Genomic DNA, 9092 nt, shown 5'->3' with positions numbered 1-9092 from the left:
GATTAATAACATTTTTTTGTACCAATAGTGAGAGCATATCTTTTAAATAAGTATAGAATTAAAATTTTGTCACCAAAGGATTTTTCTTTCCGTCACTAATTTTTTGTCACTAAAATTGATTTTTCTTGTAGTGTAAAATTAAATAACATTTTAACATATTTGAGTGTATAAATATTGAATGAAACTGTAGCTATATCGAAATGAAATTGTAGTTGTGTTGAATTGAAACTGCAGTGTATACAAAATGAAACTGATGAACAGAGTTATTTTTTTGCAAAGGTTCTGTTTCTTTTCATTAAACAAAACGATTTCGTTTTGATGCGTGGTGCATGATCGATCATGCACCGCGGTGCACGATATAATTTGCGATAAAGAAACGGCGCGCCGTTACTGTTAACGGAGCGCGTATTTTCTGGTGTGTTAATTACCAACTGAAACTACAGTGTATCTAAACCGACACTGCCTCACATATTATTTTATATATTATCAAATAAAACTGCAGTTATATCAAAATGATACTGTAGTTGTGGTGAAATGAAACTGCTGCCGTGTATATAAAATGAAACTGAATAACATTTCACATATTTGAGTGTATATTGTGCAATGAAGTTGTAGTTATAACGAAATGATCACGTAGTTGTATTTTAATGAAACTATAGTGTATATAAAATAAAATTAAATAACATTTTCAAATATTTGAGTGTATAAATAATTAAATATCGAATGAAACTATAGTTATATCGAAATGAAACTGTAATTGTGTTGAACTGAAACTGCAGTGTATACAAAACGAAACTGAATAACAGAGGTACTTGAAACAACGCGAAACGGGTGCCGTTTCTTTTCATTAAACAAAATGACGTCGTTTTGAAGTTCGGTGCATAATCGATTATGCACAGCGGTGCACGATATAATTTGCCATATAAACATGAAGCAAATTTTACTCTGAACCGTGGCCTACATAGCATCGTGGACTAAGTAAAAAAGCTATGTCGTTTGAAGTTTTTCGCATTAACATTAGTGGTAGACAGCAAATTCTGTTATGGTCGTTATAGCAACCTCTCTCATTATTCAATTTCATTTTATATACATTGTAGTTCAACTACAATTTCATTTGACAATATAAATAAATTCGATATGTAAAACATACTATTTAGTTTAATTTTATACAATAGTTTCTTTACTGTAAAAAAAAAAAAAGTACAAGTCACAGAACATAATAAACTAACGACTATCATTTTTTTTTTATTAAAAGATGCAGTGACGTTTTGGACCATGGTCAACCGCATAACGATAGTAAACATGAAGGCATGGGTTGGTTCATATGAGATTGAATTTTTTAAAACACGCACACATACTAATCTACAAATCTTCTACAAATCTAATAAGAGCGAATAATGTTAGGCCCTTAACTGGAACAAAAAAAATGTTGGTACTAATTGTTTCTTAAAATGTATGATTCATATTATTTCAATTTTAGTATCTTCTAATGATTTTCCTTATTTACCCTCTATTATATTATTTTATTCCCTTAAATAATCCTAAATTCCGTTAGTTTAAACTTTAGTAACGGAATATTCCGTTAACTATTTATTATTCTTAACATACTCTTAATTTATATAAGGTCTTAGATTCGAACCTCATCCCAAGTATAGTTGGCATAATTGTTAAACATATATTATGAATATGTTAAAATGTATTAAAAAAATACATAATATAAAATTTAACATAAACTTTGGTCAAATAATTAGCTCGACTAAATACATAGCATTCAAAATTGAGCATCAAATATTATAAATCAGGAACTACTTTAAAATCATTTGAGTTTCTTGAATTTTTTATTAAAAAAAAAAAATTTAGGTTAAGTTTTTTTTTTTTTAATTAATCTTCTTCTGATTATTTAGAACAAAACTTAATATTTCAATTATGCTTTTGCATTATTGGAATGATTTAGGCCATTATGGTATTAATATTTTTTGTATTTTTTTATAATGGTACAATTGTACATTACTTTACTAATATTATACTATTATTTTTTTATCGGACAAAATTATTCTTACATCATTGTCAGACCTGCGCGGCCTAACTACACAGTTGTTGATCATAAATACAATTACACATTAACTCTAAAACGGTAGGATCATTTTCGAAATGATTGACAATGTTAACATCCTACTAGCTCCAATTGAACAAGTTTACACATCAAAATTTTATCAATGCATGAAAACTTCTAAAGAAATTTGTAAGTTAATTTTTACTATATCATTATATTAATATCTATTATAACCATATATTTTGAATTATTTATTATCATCCTCTATTGACAGCAATTGTAGCAATTGTTATGGACAAACTCTCAAAACAATTTGTCTCAACAAGGAATGGAAATTAAAAAAAAAATCATTGATTTCATTATTGTTGAAGAAAAGTATGTACGAAACTTTATTACTCTTATTAGTTAAATAAATTAGTAGCTACAACAAAAAATAATACATATGCATTTAATTAATTTAGAATTAGATGTCTATAATGCTTTATTTAAAAAAAAATTATTCATTATAAAAAAATTTAAAAGAAATATAATTTCATTAGTTATATTATCTTTATTTTCTACAATTCAAAGATTCCTTACCTTCAAATTTATTATATTCACTACATTGTTCATTGTCTTCTTTTTTACATTATCTTATAATTAAATATCAAAGTTATAATACAAAACATATTATATATATATATATATATATATATATATATATATTTATTTATTTATTTATTTATTTATTTATTTATTTATTTACCAAGCATTTTATACAAATATAATAAATATTAATATTTTGTTCAATACTTTCACATGATAACCTACGACACACATCTCACAACACATGAAACATGTAGGAAAAAAACTACGTTTACTAAATATCAATTGGTGCATGTTTGTACGCTAAATAGTTCATATTACAACTAAAATCGCAGTCATATACACAGCAAGGCAAATCTAAAACTTCCTACACCATAATCTCATTGCATGATGAATTTCTCGATGCTGCCACCAATAACCTAATTGCACATGACACACTATTAATTAAAAAAAAATGAAAAAAAAAGACATGTACTAAAGATGAAAACAATAACAATGCTACGCAAAAAAGAATTAAGAAGAATTAGAAAAATTTAAACCAAAAGTAGAATTTATTTAGACTATCACTTTAAGACTAAGTATTTAGACTAGCATTATTACAAAGTTGCAAACATTTATTTTAGTGACAATTATAATCCATCTCTCATATATTATCTTGCATTTATATACTTTAAATTACCGATTTAAATAAACAAATTCAACATTTATTTACCTATGCATGAACATCTCCTATATAATATTGCATTGATATACTTTGGAATATTTATTTAAAAATAATTATTGGGCATTATCTCATTCGCGCAAATCGCGTAAAAAAACTAGTACTAATCTAATAAGAGTCAATCAAGTTAAGCTTATAACATGAACTAAAAGATGTTGGTCCAATTATTTTTTGAAATGAATGATCGATATTATTTTGGTTTTAGTATTTTTTTTATTATTACTATTCTATACAATTTGTATTGCGTGATTAGGACCGAAAAAAATAAAAATAGATAAAATATTTTTGGAGTTTTTTTTTTTTTTTTTTTTTTTTTTTTTTTTTTTTTTTGACCTTCTGTTTGAAAGGCTAAAGTGATGCCATTAAACCACAAGGTAATTTGACATATTTTTAGAGTTAATAATCAGTCAAATACTTTAAAGACAACTATAATGTATATATATTGAGTTAATACCTCCAATGGTCCTCCGAGTATTAGCCATATACCAGCTGTGGTCATCCAACTTTTAAACGACCACGAGTCGTCCTCCATCTTTTAAAAAAGGGAAAATTGTAAAAAATATCCCTCTATAATATGTCAATTATCAATGTCACCCCTGAATTATGAGTGGTGTAAATGTTGCCCCTCAATTATCAAAACGATGCATATATAGCCCCTCTCGTAACGGATATGTGGTTCCCTGTTAGTGTACGACACTGTTAAGTTGGAGTAAATATGTAATTTAGTTGTTTTTTCCTCCCTCGATTCGAAGTACCAACGATGGACAGTGGTGGGGAACCACCGGTTCGTTACGGGAGGGGTTATATGTGCACCATTTTGATAATTGAGGGACAACATTTACACCACTCATAATTCAGGGGTGACATTGATAATTGGCATATTATAGAGGGGCATTTTTTTACAATTTTCCCTTTAAAAAATAACCACCCATGGTCCTCTGTTAGATTTACTGTCAAATGGGTCTTAAGTGTGAGGGCGAATTTATCATTTCACCTATATTATCCATGGTCTCCCTATCAGCTTCTCCGTTCGACGATGACGATGAAGACCTCAGTTTCCTCGAATCCGACGACGAGAACGATGGCGCAACGAAACACTCACCAATCGGATCCTCACCACTTCAGAAGCGACGATGAAACTGGATCGAAGAAACCATGGAAAGGTTGTGATCTCATATATTGATATATGAGAGAACAGTTGGTTCAGGTTCAAGGTTTTATATATTGTGAAAATTCTTGAAATATACGCGGGGAGGGTATAGTAGATGATTCGAGCTTGGGGAATGGTGGATGAAGAGGTTGATTTTGTAAGGTTTGCAACTTGCACTCATGCAAAGGCTGGGTGTTCTTGGTTGTAAGGCCTTTTTTGTCTTTGGGAGAAGCTTTAATGATCAGAAACTAGGTTGTTTAATTTAGCTCGCTGGATCAATATTGCCCGTTGTTATACGCAAGAATGCTATCGAGCCTTGTTGTATAAAGACACGAGGTGTGTTTAGACTTGGAAATGTTGAGACACAAAGTTGTGCAGTTAGGTCCTCCAGGATATGGAATGTAAACAATGATAATGTTGATGGCGGTGATGAGGAAAATGATGATGAGTTGTGCCCGGTTGAATACGTGAGAGAAATTAACTCGTATGAGGAATTCTCGAGAATAATGGAGAAGGCAAAGCAAACTGGCGCTCTGGTTGTGTTAAGACTTCTACCGCACGTCTTGTGGCAGCTGCAAGTACATAGAGCAGGAATTCGTAAAGCTCTGCAAGCTAAGGGATCTGGTGACCAAGAGGCACCCGTTGTTTTCTTGAAATACAATGTGAGTATTACTTTGATTGAATTTTTCCAACTTGGTCATGAAAAAAGATCTAAACTCGAACAAATGCTCTTGTGTAGTTCGTTTTCCTATCCTATCTGTCTTTACTACATTAAGGATCCCGACGCTAAATATGCCAATTTCTCATTAGGTGCTTGATGAATACGATGAACAATCCGAGGTTGCAGAACGCCTACGAATCAGGGTAAAACTATTACTGACTTACATCTCGTTCTATACGTGAGTTTGAGTAGATGGATTTAACACATATCAGAATGGTGAATTACTGTCAAGTTTCTCGCAAATGATGTCCCTTATCTGAAAGTAGATTCCATGGTTATGCTCAACAGTTCCACGCCGATAGATGGCATTAAAATCCCTCCCCATTTCTGGTGTACTTATCTTTGGCAGTCATGTTGGATCCGGTAATCATTGCTTCAGGCCAAACCTATGAGAGGATTTCGATTCAGAAATGGATGGATCATGGATTGACTACCTGCCCAAGAACACGCCAAAAACTCTCGCACTAAAATCTTATTCCCAGTATCACCTAATAACAAGCATTGAAAAAAGAAGAATTGTATATGTTTTTGATGATTTACAATGAAAGATGATATAGGAATTTATAGGTGAATACATTTGGTTATTCAAGGAAACAGAATAAATTTTAAGGCTGTAAATGAGCTGTAATATCTCAGCCTATCCCTGTAATTGCTCCTATGATTATTCTTTTTCCTTTTTAACACTCCCCCTCAAGTTGAGTAATGGGATTTCCGATACTTAACTTGACCAGACAGTTGCTGAAAATCCTGCCATTAACTGCTTTTGTCAATATATCTGCTAATTGGTCTTCAGATCGAACAAATGGTAACTCTGTTATCCCTGCTTCCAGCTTCTCTTTGATGAAGTCTCTATCAACCTCTACATGCTTTGTACGATCATGTTGTACTGGGTTATCTGAGATTTGGATTATTGCTGCCTCATTAGCACACATGATCTTGATAGTTTCGGTTGGGGGAAAACCGATCTCAGTTAGAATTTTCCGTATCCATAATATTTCTGCTAAGCCTCGTGCCACCCCACGGAACTCAGCTTCTGCACTAGATAGAGCAACCACTTTTTGTTTTTTTGCTTCTCTACGTAACCAGATTTCCACCCACCAGGGTAAAATATCCTGATGTTGATCTTCGATCTCCTTTATCTCCTGCCCAGTCTGCATCCGTATACCCTAGGATTTTCATATGCCCGGGCCAACTGTTCCCTTGAGATATCTAATAATCCTCCACACTGCTTCCATGTGTGTTACTTGGGGTTGATGCATGAATTGACTAACAACACCTACTGCGTATGCTTTGTCTGGGCGAGTATGTGAGAATCGTGTCTTTGGATTATAGCACCTGTAACCTTTTTGGTTCACTCCATAACTAACGAATACACACTTCTCAGCACAAGGGTCAAGTTTGGTTCGATTCATTTTAGGTATATGGACAAAAACAAAACCAAAGATTCGTGGTTGAAGAGTAAGAGCAGGGGGTACTTTGGTAAATTCTGATAGAGTTTGTAATGGAGTTTTTAGTTTGAGGATGTTGGTTGGGAGTCGATTGATAAGGTAAGTGGCTGTGCCGATAGCTTCAGGCCAAAAAGATTTAGGAACTCGTGACTCAATCAGTAGAGCCCGAGTTATTTCTAACAAAATACGATTTTTTCGTTCAACGACACCATTCTGTTTTGGAGTATGTGGGCAAGTAGTTTGATGAATTATCCCCTTGGTTTGAAAAAATTGTTGCATATGGGTGTTAACAAATTCCCCTCCATTATCAGATCGAAAAATCTGAATATTCTTTTGGAACTGGGTTTGAAGCATGGCATAGAACATGGTGAATTTATCAAAAACTTCTGACTTGTGTTTTAGGAAGTAAACCCAGGTCATTCGAGTGCAATCATCCACAAATATTAAGAAAAAACGAAAGTTTTGTCCCCCAATAATCGGAGCCGGACCCCAAACATCAGAGTGGATCAATGAAAAAGGTAAATCAACCCTTGTGTTATTTGGTTTAAAGGTTTGTCTATGGCTTTTAGCTAACACACGTCTCACATTTTGACATACTATTGGAGGGAAATAATTTTGGGAATAAAATATGTAAATACCCATTAGATGGATGTCCAAGTCTCCTATGCCATAACCAGGCCTCACGATCTATGGTTCCATGAGCCAGCATCACAGTACCTCGTTGAGTCACTTCGTCCACGTAGTACAACCCTTGGCGTTCAGTGCCACGCCCAATGATCACTCCCGTCCTGATATCCTGTAAGATACAAAAAGTAGGATGCATTAGAACCGTGCAGTTGAGCTCCTTTGTCACATGACTGATCGATAGCAATTTATGTGATAACGAGGGAACATAAAGACAGTTGGAAAGTTTCATGGTTGGTGAAATTTCAATAGTTCCTCCCCCTTCAACATGCATTATTTCTCCATTAGCCGCTTGGATGTGTGTTTTTTTTTTTTTTTTTTTTTTTGATAATATCCGACAATTCAAATGTCATTGTGTCGGTAGCTCCACAATCAAGAATCCATGATTTATCCTGCTTTCCACAATAATTTTGAGCCATATTTGCCTTCCCAACACATTTTGGGGCTGTTTTAATTGTTTTTAAATAGTCCCTCCCAATAAATTCATCAGTTGTGTTTTCAAGGGTATTTTCTACCAATTTTAAAAACCTTCGGAAAAAATATTTAGGATTCAAAAAGGAAGGGCTTGAGGAAAAATCCCCAAACCCTTTACCTGTTTCATCGTCCCTCTTTACCGCTGCCATACCACCGAATCCTCCTTCTCTGGTGTTTCCTTGGCCGTCACCAATGTTGATGGTAGCATCATTGTTTCCCACGGCGACGGCTGCCCTTCCCCCATTTGATCTAGTGGTTTTCCCACTTTGTTTGTGTCCGTCATTCCTCCATTCGGGGTACCTGACTATTTTGAAGCATTGTTCTTTAGTGTGTTTTGACATACCACAATAACTGCATTTTAACTATGAGTTATCTGGTCGGGATGATGACCCGTTCGTCCTCCCTGTCTGGTCTGACTGGCGTTGCCCCTTTGAGATGAGCCCTAAGCCTTCGGCTTCACTTGGCCCTGTTACCGTTAAACCGACCGCCACCCCTTGCTGTGATGAAGTAATAGCAGAGACTGCTCCAAAAATATTCTGGTGAGCAGTTTCTTTCCGAACATCGGCGTAGGCAGCTTCAGTTGAAGGCAGTGGATCCCACCAGAGTATTTCCCGTTTTATCGGGTCATACTGTCGGTCCATGACATTGAGAAACTGGAATAACTTTTGTTCTGCCCTCAATTTGTTGTAGGTTGCGATATCAGCTGCACATGTCATGGGGTTTGGGTCTCTTCGTTCGATCTCTCCCCAAATTCCTTGCATTAAAATCTAGAAATCTTCAAGGGGTGCACCATTCTGCTTGATTTCATTTGCCTTGACGTGTAAATCAAACGTCTGCAACTTGTCTTTTCCACTGCAATATGTAACTACGAGTGCATCCCATAGAGATTTCGCTGTGGGAAACTCAGTAAGGTTACTGGCTAAAGCCGGTTCGATGTTCTGTATAAGCCATGAGAACACCACTAAATCATCTTGTTCCCATTGCTCATATTTCTCATCTTTTGGATCTGGCGGGGCTGGATTTCCGGATAGGTGGCTTAGAAGTGTTTTTTATTCCCCCCCCCCCAATGGCAACTCAAATCATTCGAGCCCATATGGCATAATTTTGGCTGTTTAATTTGAGGCTATCAGAAAGGTTTTGTTTTTGGTTATGGGAATTGAGGCCATTTTTTATGAGGTTTGCAAGCTGGGTTGTCAGGTCATCACTGTTGATGCCTGTTGTATGTGTCAAGCTACCGTCTTCGGACATGGCGGCTT

The sequence above is a fragment of the Ipomoea nil genome, unplaced genomic scaffold (assembly GCF_001879475.1).
Source record: "Ipomoea nil cultivar Tokyo-kokei standard unplaced genomic scaffold, Asagao_1.1 scaffold2510, whole genome shotgun sequence".
NCBI classification, from domain to species: Eukaryota; Viridiplantae; Streptophyta; class Magnoliopsida; order Solanales; family Convolvulaceae; genus Ipomoea; species Ipomoea nil.
The sequence above is the reverse complement of the archived record's forward strand: the minus strand, read 5'-3'. Positions refer to the sequence as shown.